The sequence below is a fragment of the Rhipicephalus sanguineus genome, chromosome 9 (assembly GCF_013339695.2).
Source record: "Rhipicephalus sanguineus isolate Rsan-2018 chromosome 9, BIME_Rsan_1.4, whole genome shotgun sequence".
Taxonomy (NCBI): Eukaryota; Metazoa; Arthropoda; class Arachnida; order Ixodida; family Ixodidae; genus Rhipicephalus; species Rhipicephalus sanguineus.
Window position 1 is genome coordinate 25,110,220 of NC_051184.2, and position 17,884 is coordinate 25,128,103.

General features: G+C 45.1%; 1 protein-coding gene and 2 long non-coding RNA genes across 3 annotated transcripts in view; 1 reads left to right on the forward strand and 2 right to left on the reverse strand.

Moving 5' to 3' along the window:
- Positions 1 to 17,884, forward strand: part of LOC125759805 (uncharacterized) — a 104,921-nt gene that overhangs the window by 20,837 nt on the left and 66,200 nt on the right. The window contains exon 3 of the long non-coding RNA XR_007417497.1: positions 9,718 to 9,879. This is a non-coding gene — a long non-coding RNA (uncharacterized LOC125759805). The remainder of the gene's footprint in view (positions 1 to 9,717; positions 9,880 to 17,884) is intronic.
- LOC119404780 (neprilysin-1) overlaps positions 1 to 17,884 on the reverse strand; it is a 113,548-nt gene that overhangs the window by 19,585 nt on the left and 76,079 nt on the right. The window lies entirely within an intron of this gene.
- On the reverse strand, positions 11,459 to 17,267 carry LOC119404785 (uncharacterized). Its single transcript, XR_005186367.2, has 3 exons — positions 17,219 to 17,267; positions 14,185 to 14,346; positions 11,459 to 11,539 (listed from the first exon to the last, which is right to left on the reverse strand). It is a non-coding gene; the product is annotated as an uncharacterized LOC119404785 (long non-coding RNA).

The window sequence follows — 17,884 nt, forward strand, 5'->3', positions numbered from 1 at the left end:
GAGGCGGCGGCAACAAGAATAGAACGTGATAGCGTAATCGGGCCGTGTTCGTATCGCCTTCCCAATCGCTAGCCTACTTTAGATTCTCGGTGGAGACCTAAACCGCACCGCAAAGAAAGCCAAAGCGTGGACGCTCTCCGGCTCATATCTTTATTTAGATCTCGTATCTTTATTGGCGTCGAATATTCGCTCACAGACAACGCTGCTTTTTCCTTCACAACCAGAAGACGCCGCCGCCAAAACGGAAACCGGCGCCGGAAATTCTGTGAAACGAGTTCTTTAAAGCTGTCGCGTAAAAAACGGGAGTAACTGGACACGGTGTAATCTTCCCGAGATATAAACACGCACTATGCGCCACCTAACACATAAATAATCTCGCCCTTTTGCACCCATCTTCATTGCGTGCAAAGAGACCCGTAGCGGCCCCGAAACGTCGATATACCTTTATTTCCTTTTGAACAAGGCGAGTGGTTCTTTTATTTCTTCAATTAATCACCCCTGCCTGACTAGTTTTCGTCGAACTTTGAAATCTTGGACTATAGTGGGATTCAACATGCTATGAGAAGTTATCGAAACCTACAAAACATGATCCGATGTGAAAGCACACACACACACACACACACACACACACACACACACACACACACACACACACACACACACACACACACACACACACACACACGCACACACACACACACGCACGCACACACACGCACGCACGCACACACACACGCGCGCGCGCACGCACGCACACACGCACGCACGCACGCACACACACACACACACACGCACGCACACACACACACACGCACACACGCACGCGCGCACACACACACACACACACACACACACACACACACACACACACACACACACACACACACACACACACACACACACACACACACACACACACCTTGTCCGTCGTCGTCCTCGCGCCTTTCACCTCGAATCACGCTGCACCAACGCGCCCAGTTATCCACCCGGCAAAATAGTTATCACAATATATGGTTTCGAACGAAGATTTAGTTTCTTGTAAACTATCGCATATTTTTGAGAGATAGCTGTAATCAATGTTTGCGCCGGTGAAGTTTCCATGTCTTAGCAAAGGTGCTTGTTTCTCTGCCCAGCGCTTTCGATGACATTGTGTGCGGATATCCACATTGAATTAGCCAGTTGACAGGATACTCATTAGTGTAATACATGCGACGTCACGCCGTGTCTCATATTACGCGAATGTGGAAGTATCCCCCGAAGTGATATATAAATAATGCAGTCCTTGGGCTCCTGTTTATAGTTTATAGTGAATATATTTTTTTACGTGTTTCAAAACGAACTGTTCTTAGCGCAGAGACGCAATGATTTACTTACATTTGTGAAATTATTTCCCAATTGACTAAGGATAGTTCTGTGATAAAGTTGCAGAATGTCTCGTCGCACTTCCGGAGGTGCCGTCAACTGTAAACGGTGAAAGATAAATGCATCCTTGAGACTATAAAAAATTACGTTTCAACGCTTCCACCCCTGATCCCGATCCCTTTGGTCTTTTTCAATAAAGTTCCTCGCTCGCTCGCTCGCTCGCTCAAGACCTTGAAATTACAGCATTTAAAAAGAACCGACAATTGAGGTTTGCTTAGTGAGCAAACGCTAGCGCTCTAAACCACACATGACAGGCTTTGCAGTGCCCGAATACTTGTGAGAACTGAGCGGTGTTTTATATGTATAACGTTGTTGGACAATGTTCCTGGCTATTCGGTAACAGGGTACTCAACAGGGTGTGTACAGATAAGATTGAACACGAGGTCCCGGTCACCATTCCCGATTTTGATAAAATTTGCTGTATGTCTAGGCACTACACCCAGAACAATGGTTTCGAAGTTAATTTCGCGAAAAAAAATTTGTTCGCCTGAAAAAAAATTGCATATTTTGGCCGCAAAAAACAATTTTCCGCCAATTTCGCGATTTCTGAATTTTGAGCGCACCGAGGGCAAAAACAGTGCACTTCTTGGTCACAATATTTATTGCCCTCAAAGAACAAGTGAAATACAGTCTTATAAGTCTATTATCTTTCTTGCTTATTGAAGTACTTTTGAAGAAAAAAATCACAAACTTGGCAAATCACACAAAATACCGGTATTTGAGGAATTTATTGCCGCAAACAAGTTAAACTGCGGATAATAAAAATCAGTACATATTAATTTTAATACTTTCGCTCTCTTTTAAAATAATTTTCTTGGCTTTATCACGCTCCATTTTACTCGATAATTGGGCTGAAACGTAAGTGATTTACCATAAACGCCGAACTTTGAAAATAGTTTTCTCAAAAAGGCCATTTTAATTTTTTTCAACTCCCTCTGATGGTCTTTAAAAAAAAGCACCCTGTATTCACACTTCATTCTGATCACTTCTTTATTTCAAGGTACGTTAAAGAATAATACCATGCTGTCGTATTTATTCCGCAGCCCACCACATTGTCGTGCCTCATAATCATACTGTGCTTTGCTAAGGTAAAAACCCAGAAGTAAATTATGCATTGCGTAACCCTTTCTCGCAGTGTTGCAGAGCAGCAAATCGGAACAATATATATCTCAGGCAACGCCCATGACATCCTGTCAATATATTCATCTCTTTGTTAGCAGAAAAAGCTTCAGAACGATATGTCGGCATCGGCTGAGCACAGTGATAACGCAATTTTTCTTTCTGAATACTTTTCGTCATGAAACGCGGGTGACCCAAAAAAGATTAAAAAAACTGTTTCTTACGTTAGCCAACTGTCCTTCGAATTCGATGATTGTCTCAGCGAGCTGAGTTCGTTGGTCTTCACTGATATTTGGATTCATAAGTTTCAGCGCCGTCTTAACAACTTCCTTGTAAGCCTTCGTTATATTCTCGTTTTCTGTTTTATTTGGATGGATAAGCTGATTCCTGCCCACTGTCGCAAACTCTAATTGATCAAGCTGAAAATGGTGAGATATTATTATTTCACCGTAGCAAGCATAGCATTTATTAAGGCAAAAGCCTTAAGTGGCTCGATGCGCGATGACCGTGAAGAAAAGCGTCTGGCGCGAAAAGTTGGGATTAAATCCACGTGGGATTAGCCGGGTGCGCGATTAATCGCGTTTTGCTGGACCAAATAAACGTTTATTCACTCACTCACTCACTCACTCACTCACTCACTCACTCACTCACTCACTCACTCACTCACTCACTCACTCACTCACTCACTCACTCACTCACTCACTCACTCACTCACTCACTCACTCACTCACTCACTCACTCACTCACTCACTCACTCACTCACTCACTCACTCACTCACTCACTCACTCAATCCACGCCGGGTGGGCGCAGGGGACGCTCTTCCCCACGTCTGTAACGGACCACAATAAAGTTGTTCTCTCTCTCTCAATCCACGTGACCACCTGGAGGGGGGGGGGGCGTGGAGAGGAGAAACAGCCTTCTCCGAGCGAGCGGCGGCGGTGGAGAGGGAACGAGCGGCGCACGCTGTCTGGAGCGGGTGTTGAGCCGTTGACGTCACGCTGCGGCGGCCGGTTGTATGGTGCATTCACACTTGGAGAAGCCAACAGAAAGCGAAAGCGCCAGAGCGGCCGGAAAACCGTGCTCGCGCGCGTCGAAAATGTTCACATTCGTTCTGCCTCTCCAGCATGCCGTCGCCGGCGCCGCCTTCGCTACTTCAAGAATTCATTCTCTTTTTCCCGTTTCCTAAGCATTTAATTTCGTACCGAATTCAAGTTATGCGTGCAAAACACGGAAAAGAAATAGCTTTCACCTTTTCAAACCACTGTTTCGGGAGGTACATACACCAGCAGAAACTACATAAGCGGACACTCCAGCAGCGGTGGCGGATTCACCCGGCTGTGCGAAAGCGAGACACGTCGGGGCACGCCGACTCGCTGCTGCTTCACCTTCTGCGAATTGCAGTCTTCTCGACAATCGTAATCCAAATCAGGTTCTCGAGGAACGCGTCCATGTCGAGGCTCTGAACTTTGTCTTGCTGCACGGGTAGTTTGCAATTGCGCCGATGCGAGTCACCGCCGACGTCCTGGCCGCCTTGTTGAACTTGCGGCCGGCCGTTGTTTACATCACGTGGTTTGAGCTAGTGCAGCCAAGGTACGGCTTCCCGTGAAGCGGCCAGGCGATCCGCTTTCGCATGGCGGAAAAACCAGTCTCGGACCGATTTTTTTCGCGTCCGGCTCGTCGCGTGGTTTTCCGGCCGCTTAGGCGGCGAAGCGAGTGAATTTTCCGGAGAGTTTTTCCGCTTTCGCCCCCTTCGAGGCCAAGTGTGAACGGGCCAGTAGGCTGTAGCCGACGGCGGAGAAAATGGCGTTGCACGGCGCTTGTCCGTGGCCTATCCGAATGGTCGGTTGGCTTCGGAAGTACGCTACGGAGGAGGAGGATGTTCAAGCGAAAACCGAAGCACAGCGTCCGAAGCCGCTAGAGTCGATACGTACAGATATGATTCGTGTCCTTAACTGTGTTCGGCTTGTGTTGCACATTTGTTACGCTTACTGGCAACGAGCATGGCGAGCATGCTGCACCTTTGGGTACTACGTTAAGTGCGCTGATGTGCCTTTCATGAAGTGCGCATAAAAGCGCCACACGTGCATAGGCCGGCATAAAAGAGCAGCTCACTCGGACTCGCTTAAACATATCTTGCGCTTAGGGATCACTGGTACTCAGACTCGCCAAAATTTTCCTTGGCCGGACTCACTCAGGCTCACTAAAATTCTTCTCAGCCGGACTCACTCAGACTCACGGCCCCATCTGAGCCTGAGTGAGTCGTCTCATAAGTGAGTCTGTCGACCTGTGCACACGCGTTCCTCACACTACGGCTCGCTGTGTCTTGCAGGAAGTCTGGTCCTCGATTGTAGAACTTTATACGGTACCATGTGTGCAGCAGGCTTCCGTCTTCAAGTGTTACAGAGTGCGTAATATGCTGCCGAACGTTTTCTTTAAATCTAAAAGGTTAACGGTTTTTGGAGAATATTTCAAATTCAGAAGTCTGATGAAACGCTACTTGGTAAGTTTCATGTTGCTACTATGTTGAATGATTTCACGTAATACTTCCGATGCAATAAAATAATGCCCTGGGGAGGACCATATTGCATTGTGCCCTGAAATACTATGCGTTCATGCCTCGTTATAGTGAAGTGTTTGGCGCTGTAAAGTTCTGTATATAAAAAAATGCATTAAAGCATTTTCACTTAAACTACGTTCAAAGGAGAACTGTTTATAATACAAAAAACGAGTTTATGCGAATAACATGCAATTTATTTTATTTTTTTGAAAATCGTATGTTATTCTTGCAAGTGTACTCGCCTAGGGCAGTCAGTGAAACCGGTGAGCCTGTCAGCTGTTTCAATGTAACCGCGTGCTTTCGCAAGAGCTCGATTGCACTAATAATTAGAAATCGAAATTCCAATACTAATGATATGCCAAGATATATACCCACTACTTCGTTACATACGGTGAGGCCTTGAATTGACTTCGTTGCCTCGGGTTTTACATTGCGTTGGTCTCATGAAATTCTGTAGATAACATTGTTAACAAGAAATATTCGTAAAGTGGAGTTTCGTGAAATTGAGAGTTCATTCGCTGACTCATTGGCTGTGGTTGTAGAGAGATGACAATAGAATATGCCGCGCCTAGCACACAAAAGAACTTTGAGTCACGAACTACAATAAGCTCAAAAATAGTAATCCGTCTTCTTCATGTTCCTTTGCTACCCTCTGCCGCTCGCCGCTGGAAACGTTTTGGTGCGGTGGTGGCATTTCGCTTGGTGATTTGCGTGTGCGCGTCGATCTGGCAGTTTCCGATTACAGGGTGGGAAGCGCTGAGCGCGATTTCGGGCTAGCAGAGAAGCCCGATGAAGACACTGTTGGGAATATAACTCTCATCCTTGAAGTTCCTCCAGGCCTTCGCCGAGGTGACGCTACCCGTCTGTGCAGGTTGTGGCTGGGCGTCGCATTTACGCGCGCGTACTCGTGCCGCATATGAATGGCCGACACCACATCATGTGACCACTGTGTAAGTGATGAAACTATTCAACATATTCTGTGCGACTGCCCACAGTACTGTTCACAGAGACATTACTTTGTAACTCGCTCGATAAATTGGACGGCCGCACTCTGTCGAAAGAAAGAATCCTACGCCATCGACCGGACCTAACGTCACAGAAAAAGGCTGTGGAAGCGCTACTGCGCTCTCTGCGTTCAACCGGTCTTTCAGAACGTCTCTGAATTGAACGTCCTGCGCGTGTGGGCATGTGTGTGTGCTTTTTTCGTTTTCGTTTTATCTCTCTCTCTGTCCTCTTTCTTACCACTATTTGCCCACCCCAGTGTAGGGTAGCAAACCGGTTGCCCGTCTGGTTCACCTCCCTGCCTTTCCTTCCTCCCTCCTCCTCCTCCGTTTACAACTCGCCAATTTACGTCCGCAGGCGTGACTGTACCGTCGCTTACTTGTGCACATGCAAAGTACTTTTTTACGCTTAAGCCCTTGTCTAGACATCTCGCATCTCCGCTGGCAGATACTTTCACTTGTTGAAAGCTTCAGCGCAAGGTGCCTATGCACGAAGCGTCGTGTGATAATCGTGGGAATGGTTATCTTGGTCAGAATGGCGACTGCATGTCTTGCCTGTTTCTTGAGAAATCGTCGATTTATTGTCACTCGTGTAGTATTCCGGCCATCTTCTAGGCTGTGTGCCTTCTAGATCTTGTCGTGTTTGGCATACTGATGTAAAGAGTTATTAAGTGCACTCCGATTCGTAACAATTGGGTGTGGGTGCGTTTTCATAACTTGACGCGACAATGAATACGAATAGAAAATGCTTGTAATCTGATTCCCGCTCGCGACCTTTTGTGCGTTTATGCAACCATTGTATGTTTATGTATAGCGCCGAAACGGAAGCCACTGCCATTTAATTTGGTACCGGTTTATAACCAAAAATGCCTTACCTGAATCACGTAGGATGTGAGGTTCGTGAGGTCTCGGTCGACGTACATTACGAATAAGGTGAAAATGGGAATGCTTGCAAGCACCTCAGTGCAGTTTGCAGGACTGGAATCCATTTTCTTGTTACTGGACATTTTTGGCCACTCACCGAATCCAGAATTATTCATCAAAGTGCGCAGAACTGGGAGTTGGTCTTTTTTTGTAGGAACCTCTGAGAAAGTGACATATCGGGGGTTAAAAGTAAATTGATTTTACGTGAAATTCATTAAGAATTTCAGCAATCAAATATATTGTGTTACTGGGCACTAAGAGACGCGCTGCTGCACTTGCTCTGCTAGCTGAAATCAAGTCTTCGAAGGACATCCATCCGGTCAGGAATAAGGTCCCTAAAATAAAGTACCTAGAAAAAAATCTAGGGACTTTAGTCGGGAAGAATCATTGAATAAAAAGACGAGGACGCCGACCACAAGAGGATAAACAATGTATTGACGTTTCGGCACCCAGAACGGGAGCCTTATTCACAATAAAGGCGAAGGAAGGAAGCTAAGCGTTTGAGTAGGCTAAAGCACGTGACCTAAACATCTTGCGTGTGCTGGGGGGCAGATTAACGCCCGTGGGGTTGAGCGTGCTTTTTCTTCTTTGTATCGTCAGGGATTCCACATATAATCTAGAACTCAGGTCCTTCTCGGTTGCGACGACGCGTGCCTTGCCCCAGTATATCTCATGATTTAAGCCTTGCGCATGTTCGAAGGCGTTAGAAGATACGTTTTCTTCCTACACGGCATTAGAGTGCTGTTTCAGCCGTCGCTCGAAGTTTCCGGATTCACCGATGTAGACACAATCGCAGTTCGTGCACGGAACTTCGTAGGCGACACCGGGTACGCACTCCTTTCGCACTACTTGCGCAGAGCACGTGCCGAAGTCTCACGCACCCCCGGTACGTACGGCATACAGGACCGTTTCGAACATTGTGGTGCAGAAGGGCGCTCCAACTTGCGCTCCACGGACGACACGAAGGGATCCGGGTAGCCACTTCCCGACAGGTCACAGTGCACGCGTTGAACGTCAGTGTAGAGGTCAACAAATTTGGTACAAATCCTGTGGGCACGCTGTATTAAAGACGATACCACGGGCCTCTTGTGTGCAGCGGGGTGTACGGTACCGACATAAGGTGCAAATACCGGCCGGCGTGCTCTTTTTGAATACGGCAAAAAATATCCAAACACCGTCACGTTTCACCAGTACATCCAGGAAGGGCATCTCTCTATTATTTTCTTCTTCTGTAGTAAATTGAATCCATTTTTTAACACAGTTGAGGTGGTACGCAAACGGATTCAAATATTCTTTCTTGGTTATGCAAGAACAGTCATCGACGTAACCAAGAAAAACAAGGAACGTCTTCGGGGTTGGAGTTGAAGGACGAGAGCGCTCGGCGTTCCACAGACTCCATTGTCAAATTGGCGGCAATGACCGAGATTGAAGCCCCCATGGCTGTGCCATGGACTTGTCCGTAAAATTGGCCCTTAAAAACAAAGTATACGTGTTGAACAGACACAAGCGTAAAAGCCTCACCAGGTCTGGCACATCGAGATGCGTTCATTCAGGAAGACGCCCATCGACGTGCCAGACCTGATGAGGCTTCTACGCTTCTGTCTGTTCATCAGTTATCATGTAACGCCCTCGCCGAACATGCGCAAGGCTCAAATCATAAGATAGACTGGGGCAAGGCACGTGTCGTCGCTAGCGGGAAGGACCTGACTTCCAGATTGTATCTGGAATCCCTGACGACACAAGAAAAAGCACGCTCAACCGCACGGACGCTAATCTGCCTCGCCCGCACGCGAAAGGTGTTTAGGTCACGCGCTTTAGCCTACTTAAAGGTTTAGCTTCCTTCCTTCGCCTTTATTTTGAACAAGGCTCCCGTTCCGGGAGCCGAAACGTCAATGCATTGTTTATGCTCTTGTGGTCGGCGTCCTCGACTTTTTGTTCAATGATTGCTCTTGTAGGAAATCACGGCTTCCTGAACACACTAATCATGTGCCAAATGAGTTCTGCATATAGTGTAATGCCCAATGAAATTACATTTTTGTGTCGATTATTGGTTTGCTTCTACAGCGTGTCATTTTGTTCTTTCTGAAGTGCAATAGCGGCCGGTATAGAAGCAGCGACAGAAAGTAGCGATACGTGTTTGCAGTGGGGTTATATTGGTCATCATGCGCAGGGGTGGATTTAGTTTTTTTTTTTTTTGCACATGTTGGGAGAAGGGAAAGGAAGGTACCGACATTCATGTGGTGACTCTCGTCTATTGTGATAACGATTGCATGGATAATAATAATAATAATAATAATAATAATAATAATAATAATAATAGCGAGGGCCGCTACATACTTCATTCAGGTCGCTCCAGCGGTTGTTTCATCTGCGATGCGTTGCAGATCAAGCATGACGTTCAGTCGAGTGAATCGAACGTCATCTGTGTCATGCACGTGAATCTTGAACTGTGTCTGTATCGACGAACTTGTGCCGCCGACAAATAAACGACGCAGTATGTCCTTCTCGGCATCCACTGGTATACTGTAGCTATCACGCGTTACGCAAACCACTGACGTCTACATCACATTTCACGTGGAACAGGGCAGCATACTTGGATGATTACGGCCAGCGGAGTAGACGCGAGTCGCTCAAGAGATGGCGCTTTTGTGTTATGTCTTTTTCATGTATGTGTGAACGTGTATCCTGCGCAGGTGCTCTGCTTCATAAACATCGCGGGTTGTTCAGTCGGTGAAGCCTCCAGATGATTTCCGTGCCCAGGCCTCGAGCCTTCAAGCAATGCAGCAGCTCGGGTAGCTCATACATCGTCGGCGGCAGGCTTGCGCATCCCGCGGACTACGCTCAAGCTACGTTTGGTAAGTTCCGAAATGACCATTCTATTGACTTCAACTGAACTTGACGTTGCGCCTTGCGTAGACTGTGGTCCCCCTGAATCCCCGTCTCCCGTTTGACGTCTTCGGCGCATCCAGCAAGGTGAAATGGTTTTACGGTTTCTAAATAACGTAAAATTTTGTTTCAATGGAACATACGTGACTGCTCATAGGCGCGCGCAGTGTTGTCCGCAATGCACGGTTGTCCAAGTGTTAAACACCGCGAATGACCAAATCAGCGCTTGCGTCTCTTTGTGCACTGACATTGATCGCGAATGGACAACGGAATAATCTGACTCGGAGCATGTTAGCAACAATTTCATGGGTGAAACTATTATGGTTCGCGAAGTGACGCAAGAATTACCATAAAAGCGAATTGTGCGGCTTCAAATGAAAGCAAGACCGCATTTCTCTGCTCTTTACGACCCGATAAACAAATCATCACGTCATCGAATAATCGATAAATGGAAGGACCTGAACGTCCGCGGAACGTGTTATGCTGCGGCCTTTAGCATTTCCTTAGCACTATAAATGCGGAGACGAAAGTCAAGACAGCGTGAAGTATCGTTTTCGGAGAAAAACCGGCGTATCCGCGTTCGTTCGTTTACGCGCAGAAGTTATAAATTCTTATCTGAGGTCACCACGAAATGTCGACATTTGAGAAAATATAGCTGTCGAAGGAGACGAGCAAATAAGCGAACGCTTTCTGCCCATCTTGGTCGGGAAAGATCAGCGACAGCTCAGTGGCGTGGCATTAAAGGCTTGCGATACCTACGCTTACAAAATCAAAGCAATTTGTCTGTGGTAGGTGAGGCACTGTTCTATTCTTGGGGCCTGTTGTTACACTGGAGTTTTTATGCAGTAGCTCTTGCGTCAGTCTGTCCGAAGGCGGGGTCCTCCATGTTTGCAAGGCCCCTCTCATGAATATTCAATTTGACGCGCGTAAAAAAAAAATCGTTCTGTAAATTAAGGACTGACGTGGTTTGAACGTTTGCTTCCGGGTCCTATGTTAGCACTTCATTGTTTATATATATAATCAACATCGTTTGCATCGCGCGACTGCGTTGACGTATAAGCTTTCTACTGTTCTACGTACCGGACGTCGTCTTATAAGTGGCGCATGTGCTGGAGGTGCTGAGTGTGTGAAAAGCGACTTCACAATTTATTTATTTATTTATTTATTTATTTATTTATTTATTTATTTGTCGACTTGCCTGTGGTACAAATACCTTTTTTAAGGAATATACTTTTATCATTAGCAAAAGTATGCAGACCACTGGCATATATGGCGAATTACTGGTAATTTAGATACAAAAAAAAAGCTGAAGCTCAAGAGCACCTGTAAAATTCGACAATACCACGTTTGGACTGTATAATCCTCAATTTCAAGCTGCATTGGGAGGCAAATAATAATATCGTGGTTGTTGCAGTGTTTTTTTTTGTTGATAAATTTTCGTTCTGAGAAGACGGCAAATGATAATCAAAGTGCGTTGGCGGGCTAGTTGGTTTAGCACAATCAAAACAATGACGCACTTCAGTACGCCAACTTTAACATTCTACGTACCGAGGCAGGCATTGTAGGCCACAGCAAGCTTGTCCGTTATATTCTGGTTCTCCGGTCTTAGTGTCATGTTTCCTAATATGTCTATAAAGAGAATACTCTTCGTTATATTGTGTCAACAATATATACATTAAAAACACGTGCAATAAAATTCTCAGTTGTTATTTAGCTCGTTGTGAAATTGCTTTATTCGTCTGTAAGTTTTTTTCGCGATGCGCATTATCAATCGCGATCGCTATGAAAAAGAACACCGAAATGATGTTTAAAGGGGCCCTGCAACACTTTTTGAGCATGGTCAGAAAACGCTGCCGATCGGTAGTCGAGGCTCCCGAGAATACGTAAGCGAAACGTTGTAACGCGGCACGCGGCCTACAATTTACAATTAATTCTCAAAGTTAGCTAGAAATCGCTTCCTCTTCTCGACAAATGATGCCATATTCCCAAATTTCTGCGCCGTGTACTCACGTGCGCGTTGGTTGGCAGATTCTAGCATCGTGAGGAGCGAGGTTAGCGTGGCCGCCTAAGAAACAGTCGGCAAGAAACTAGAGAGCTGTGCGAGTAGCGTATGAAATACAAATGAAATATGCAATTGTTTTAGAATATTGAGCTGTCATGTCTGCAAGTAATATGTTGTCCACAAGTTGTCCATTTTTTCCATGTTCTTTTGTGTCTAAGCTGCGCTAAATCAATGTAGAGATAAAGCAAGACTAACTACGCCAATAGTCTGTCGTACTTTTCTTGTGCGGTTGGTCTGCGTAGGGTAGACCCTGCGTCGTCACTGTGTCTGGCTTCGCTCAGCAGCAGCGTGACGACATAGGGCTTCGCCCACTTATCGACTACTGTTTTGAGGGCCACCTTACGCAGCTACCACGCATATTCGGGCACAAAATTTCGTTTTTTTTTCTGCGCAACATCGCCTTGTATAAGCGAAGCTTTGTGCCGATTAAGCTGGCCTTCGGGTGTAGTACCATTTGCGATTTGAAATGAGTTCCTCAATGCATCTTACGGCAAATTGTCTTCTGGTCGTTTGACATAAACGCGTATTCTAGCGTGTATCCGCCACAAGTACTACTGGCCTAAACTGTTCCGTACCGTCAAGGACTACGTTAAAGGGACTGTCTACCGCTCGCAAACTTTTTTCTGATTGTGGTGAAAATGAGAAGATCGATCGTCAGATCGGCAGCAACGAGCATGCTTTTGCTCCATAAAAAAGGAATTATATTTTTAATTTGACTTTGAAAATCGTGAAACAATGACCGCTAGCGTCACCCAACAGCGATGTGGTCAATCTACTGGTAGGACAAGAAATCCTCGCAGGTAGACTCATTTTGCTTAAAAATAAACATGTATAATTTGAATTGTATTTTACGCAATTGAGGCAGCTTTAGGTTGCGTCAGAGAGTAATTTTTCGCTTTTTTTTTCTCACGCATTCAAAAAAAGCGCCCGGTGGCGCTGCTTGCGGCGCCGTCTTCGATTTTGTCTGCTTCAACTCATGCGCTATGCCATGCGGCTAGTGATAGCACTGAGCGGCAACGCTCACACCAGGACTGCTTACCATCCGCAAACGAACGGCCTAAGAGAAGGGCTTAACAAGACCATCGCTAACATGCTTACCATGCATGTTGGCGTATACGATAAGACCTGGGACAGTGCCCTTCCTTTCGTAACCTTCGTGTATGACATCGCCTAGCAGGAGACCGCAGGATTTACTCATTTCAACTTGTGTCACGGCCAGGAGGTTACCACGATGTTAGACGTGATGCTTTTACCCGACGCCTTTGCAACCACCACCGGAAAGGCTGCCTAGTATGCTCCGCGCGATGAAGAAGCCCGTCAGCTAGCTCGCTTGCGCCTTCGCTCTCAGCAACACTACGACGTGGTACAACCTTCGTCACGGAGAAGTCACCTACCGCCCTGCAGAAGAAGTATGGATCTAACGTCCCGTCCGCCAACCCGGCTAGTCGGAGAAACTCCTGCCTCGTTGTTCTTGCCGAGTTCTTCAACGCCTCAACGATGTCAACGACCAAGTTATTCAAGGAAGCAGCATGCGATCCTTCCGTCGTGAAACCGCAACTGTACATCGATCGTCCACGTGGCCAGGATGAAACCATATTACTTACGCTTATTACCTTGTCTTGCCTTCGGGACTTAGAAGGCATTGTTTTTGGAGAGATGGATTAATGAAATACATGTTCAGTGTGGTGCTAGGTGTTGCGCGGCTACAGTGCGTTTCACCTTTAGTTGTGCGCAAGGGGGGCATTCCGTGGTTGTGGATGAAGGAGACATTCTGCTCGATCGCAGCTGATGTTTTCTTCGCCAATGAGGAATTATCATGAAGACTAGAATAATATTTAGCTGAATTCTGCTGGCTTTGACTATTTCATTACTGATGACTGGCAATTGAAATCAATAGATTGACTATAGGATCGCGGAAAGTTACCCTATGGAACATAATGGAAAAATCCACCCACTACACAGCCCATCTCCTGCTTTAGGTATGAGCCATGGTTACAAAGCAACAGGAGCAACAAACAGCTGTCATGCTGTCAACCGCGCTGTTGCTTGTGGTTCAATTTGTTACCGTGGCAGTATGAATGTATGAGGTGTAAAGGAGCGTGTTGTAGAATGTAATCGACTTCATGTCAATTTTGTTGAGTCAGATCAATTTCACGGACTCCTCACGGATTTCGCACTAACAGGAGCAGGTTAATACGAAAAGGTGCCTTACACTTCAAGGTACGTTGCAGCTCTTCGCGGAGTAGGTCGAAGTTCCCAATGCTTGATCTCGAGTCTGGTATGGGATGCTTGGCTACCCACCCGCCGCAGGCGTATGAGTAGAAATCATCGCAAGGATCGACAGACGTGTTTAGTGACTCATTTATCATCTTTGCTGGAAGGAAATGCAAGCGTTATTTTTTTTTCTGTCAGAACAGTTCTTCTCGAACTTCTATTTCTATTCCCCTGACATGCGCGTGTAATAAGTTAATCACATTTGAAACCAATGACCTCGTATTCCTTCGGTTTTCAATGGACACTACAAACGTTTCGATCTGAAATATACAATAGGAGGGCCTGTATGGATTTGGGCTTTCTAAAACTCTTCCATTGCGGTAAACATCTTAGGAAGACGAGACAAGTCTATACCTGGCGACAACGTTCTGTGGCAGCACAGCCAAGGCTGCGGAACCGAAGCACACACTTTTTTTACTGCGCTGCTGCATGTACTTCGGGAATACTAATTCTTGTAGACTACGTAGCATACAGGAAAACATAAAAAGAAAAGAAATAGGTATTATGTTCAAGACTTCTTGCATTGTAAGTAAGAAAGCTTCTCCTGCGAAAGGTTTCGTTTCTTGCTGTTTCTAGTTTTCTGGCTTTCTGGTGTCAATTTCACGTCTTCCTGTGGCTGTAAACAATCGCCTGCAAGCGGACTACTTGGTGTAGTAACACGTGTGCAGAAGCACCACCCATGTAGCTTTGGCCGTGCTGCCACAGAAAGTTGTCGCCAGGTATAATCTGCATTTCGTGTCACGTCCTCTCGTGCTCGTTTCCGCAAGTCACACCGAAATCGCTGCGCTTATGCGTCTCTGGGATGTCACGGATTTATATTGATTTTTTTTATGTATGAGACATGAAGATTGGGGGCTCAGTAAGAGTTATTGAACTTGCGATTTTAAATGTTTGGTTTATTTGGAACACAGTATCATCAATTTTTACCGATAAACGATTAATTAGTCCTTAGCAGACTCTTTAGATGTCTGTGACGTCAAAGCGAGCCGGTTCGGGAAATTAAATGCGGCGTCACTACCCGTTTAATTTTGTTTTTCTGATGGTGCTCGTTTCTTGGCTTAGGACGCTTCTTTTAGAGTTGAAAGTGTGGCGTTTTTGGTGTTGATGAAGTGTATTTATACAGCTGATATAATTCTTTACTTCTGTGCCCTTATTTATTTATTTATTTATTTATTTATTTATTTATTTATTTATTTATTTATTTATTTATTTATTTATACTGCGATCTTTAATTTAAAAAATCATCGCAGGGTGAGAACAGTAGAGTACAAAAGGTACGTGCACGAAACAATCGACATATAATCTTTATTGTGTTTTTTTTTTCACACTAAAGATAGTTGCGAGTTAGCGCTTGTCCTGTGTGATGTGTGTTCTTCTATGTCCCTTACGGAATTCGCGCTCCGCAGTTTAGCATTATGAACTAGTCAACTAGCCCAGCAACAAATTCTGTTAAGATACAATCAATCAAGAAATCCAGTGCAATATACAAACGTATAATCCGAAATATTATTCCCAGTAGTTACAATATTATTCAATGCAATAATTAGTGAGAGGTTAAGTGAGGCTCTTTTCAAACAATGACCGTGTGCTATGTGACACAACATCGTTTGAAAGGTTATTCCATTCATTAACAGTTCTGGGAAAAAGTGAATACTTCTAAGGGCTAATCCATGAAGTTGGAGAATCCATTAGAGCGCTTATTTTATCTCGCCAATTGCTTAGAAACAATCTCCAGAATGCACTGCTTGCTCGCGTCAGTATTATCATTGACGATTACGTTAACATGTGCAACTCAGCTCCGTAGCCCCGCTTCTTATTGTGCAGGTAATCGTTTACATCATTATTCTCAATAGATAGAAAAGGATACGTTACAGCGTTTATTGTCTCCTAGAATAACTCATTTATGAAAGGCCACACAAGATGGGCGTGAGCGTAATTGTGAATGCAGTATTTTATTTATTTGGAGATTACTGAGCCTCTTTTAATGGCATATTGTCGGAATTTTTAGCAATAGTGCCCTAATCAAAATAAAGTCGCGGCGGCCGTAAAGTAAACCAATGCCGCTACCACGTGATGAGCAACAGAAGACCCTAAATACGTAGTTTTCTAGGGTTAAGGCTCGAGCCAGTTGGCTCATGCTTATGCTGTCATGCCTTCTTCGTCTTGTGTCCTGTCAGAATTTTGCGCTGTCTTTTTTTTCCTTGATATACGTAGAGTCATTACGAGTGGCGTACATGCTGATTTGCCGTGATCTAACGGCTTCCGTCAGAGCTATAGACTTCGCCGTCTGCTTGTACCACGTATTTCAAATTTGTGTTTCACGTGAATAAAGGCAAACATCGGCAAAACTGCTCACTACAAAAACGACTACGCTGGATCCAGCGTGGCAAGGTCGAAATTAATGACAACGATAAATTTGCATTGTGCATGGCAACCAAAGATCACCGCCCTGCTATGCCAATACTATATGTGGGAGCTTATTTGGGAACGTTTAAAGTGGTTCCTAAGAATTAAAAATGCTTGGCAACCACAGTTCTTGAACAGTGTCCAGGTAAATTGAATTCTTTTTTAGAAGGTTTCACTGTTTACTAACACAGGCTCTGGACCGCCTCCGGTTTCCTGCGCTGGCGTAGGCTAGCAGAATTGGCGGGGAACAAAAGCCTTGGCGAATAGCCCGTAGAGTTTCAACACTTTTCTCCCTGTGTCTAGCAAAATATTTGAATTAAATATTATTCTATGCTGCACACAACACTAAAAGAGTTAGTCCTTAACTATAAGCGCCTTTCTTTTGTGTGAAACTGGAAAAAGAGTATTCCCTTACTCTGACAAATCTTTAAAAAACGCTTTACGCTTCGGTGTTGCAGAATAATAAATGAGGTGACCGGAAGTTTGTTGGGGTACACCACATGCTCCTGCTATCGCAATCTTGAAACCGTAATGGAGTAATTGCGCTGGTATGGTGCGTATATTACCTCGTTCAATGCAGACTGGATCGCAACAGACGCTGTAGTTTCCTAGATAAAAAAGTGCAAAGAAAAAAGCGGTGCGTTAGTACTCACTCCGGGGAACTCTTTAGGCACAATGTAATCAGATTGTGCTCACGATAAGATTAGTGTTATAGTAATTTCATGTCTAAATGTTCTACTATCAAATATTAATATGCCCTTTTATTTACTGCACTGTTCTTCGTCGCACTAATTTGCCACAGGTGTGTGATTTGAATGGAAAGTATATTTTTAATATTGCTGTAGCATTTGCCTGTATGTTTACAGGGACATGGTTTCCATGAAGCCAACAGTTGTGTTGGCTTTTCGAACACGCTTTTCGAAAATAAATCTGCGCTCGTGTCTGTAATACTCTGTATGCCGTGCCTTGTTTCTTTTTTCTTTCTTCCACGCCACAGAACCAGACAGGACGCCAATGAACCAGCTAGTCCACACGAAAGCTTAGTCGATGCATTCTTAGTTTCAGCTTTCCTTGCCTAACTTCGTTACCTTCGTTACTAATGGAATAATTACCCCATGGCGCATGCGACGCCTCGGAATCGACCAAACAAACATGCCTAACTCACTGATGGACGATATAAGGGTTCGCTTTATGCGCAGTAATCTATGTACTTTTAACCTATACACGCCCAT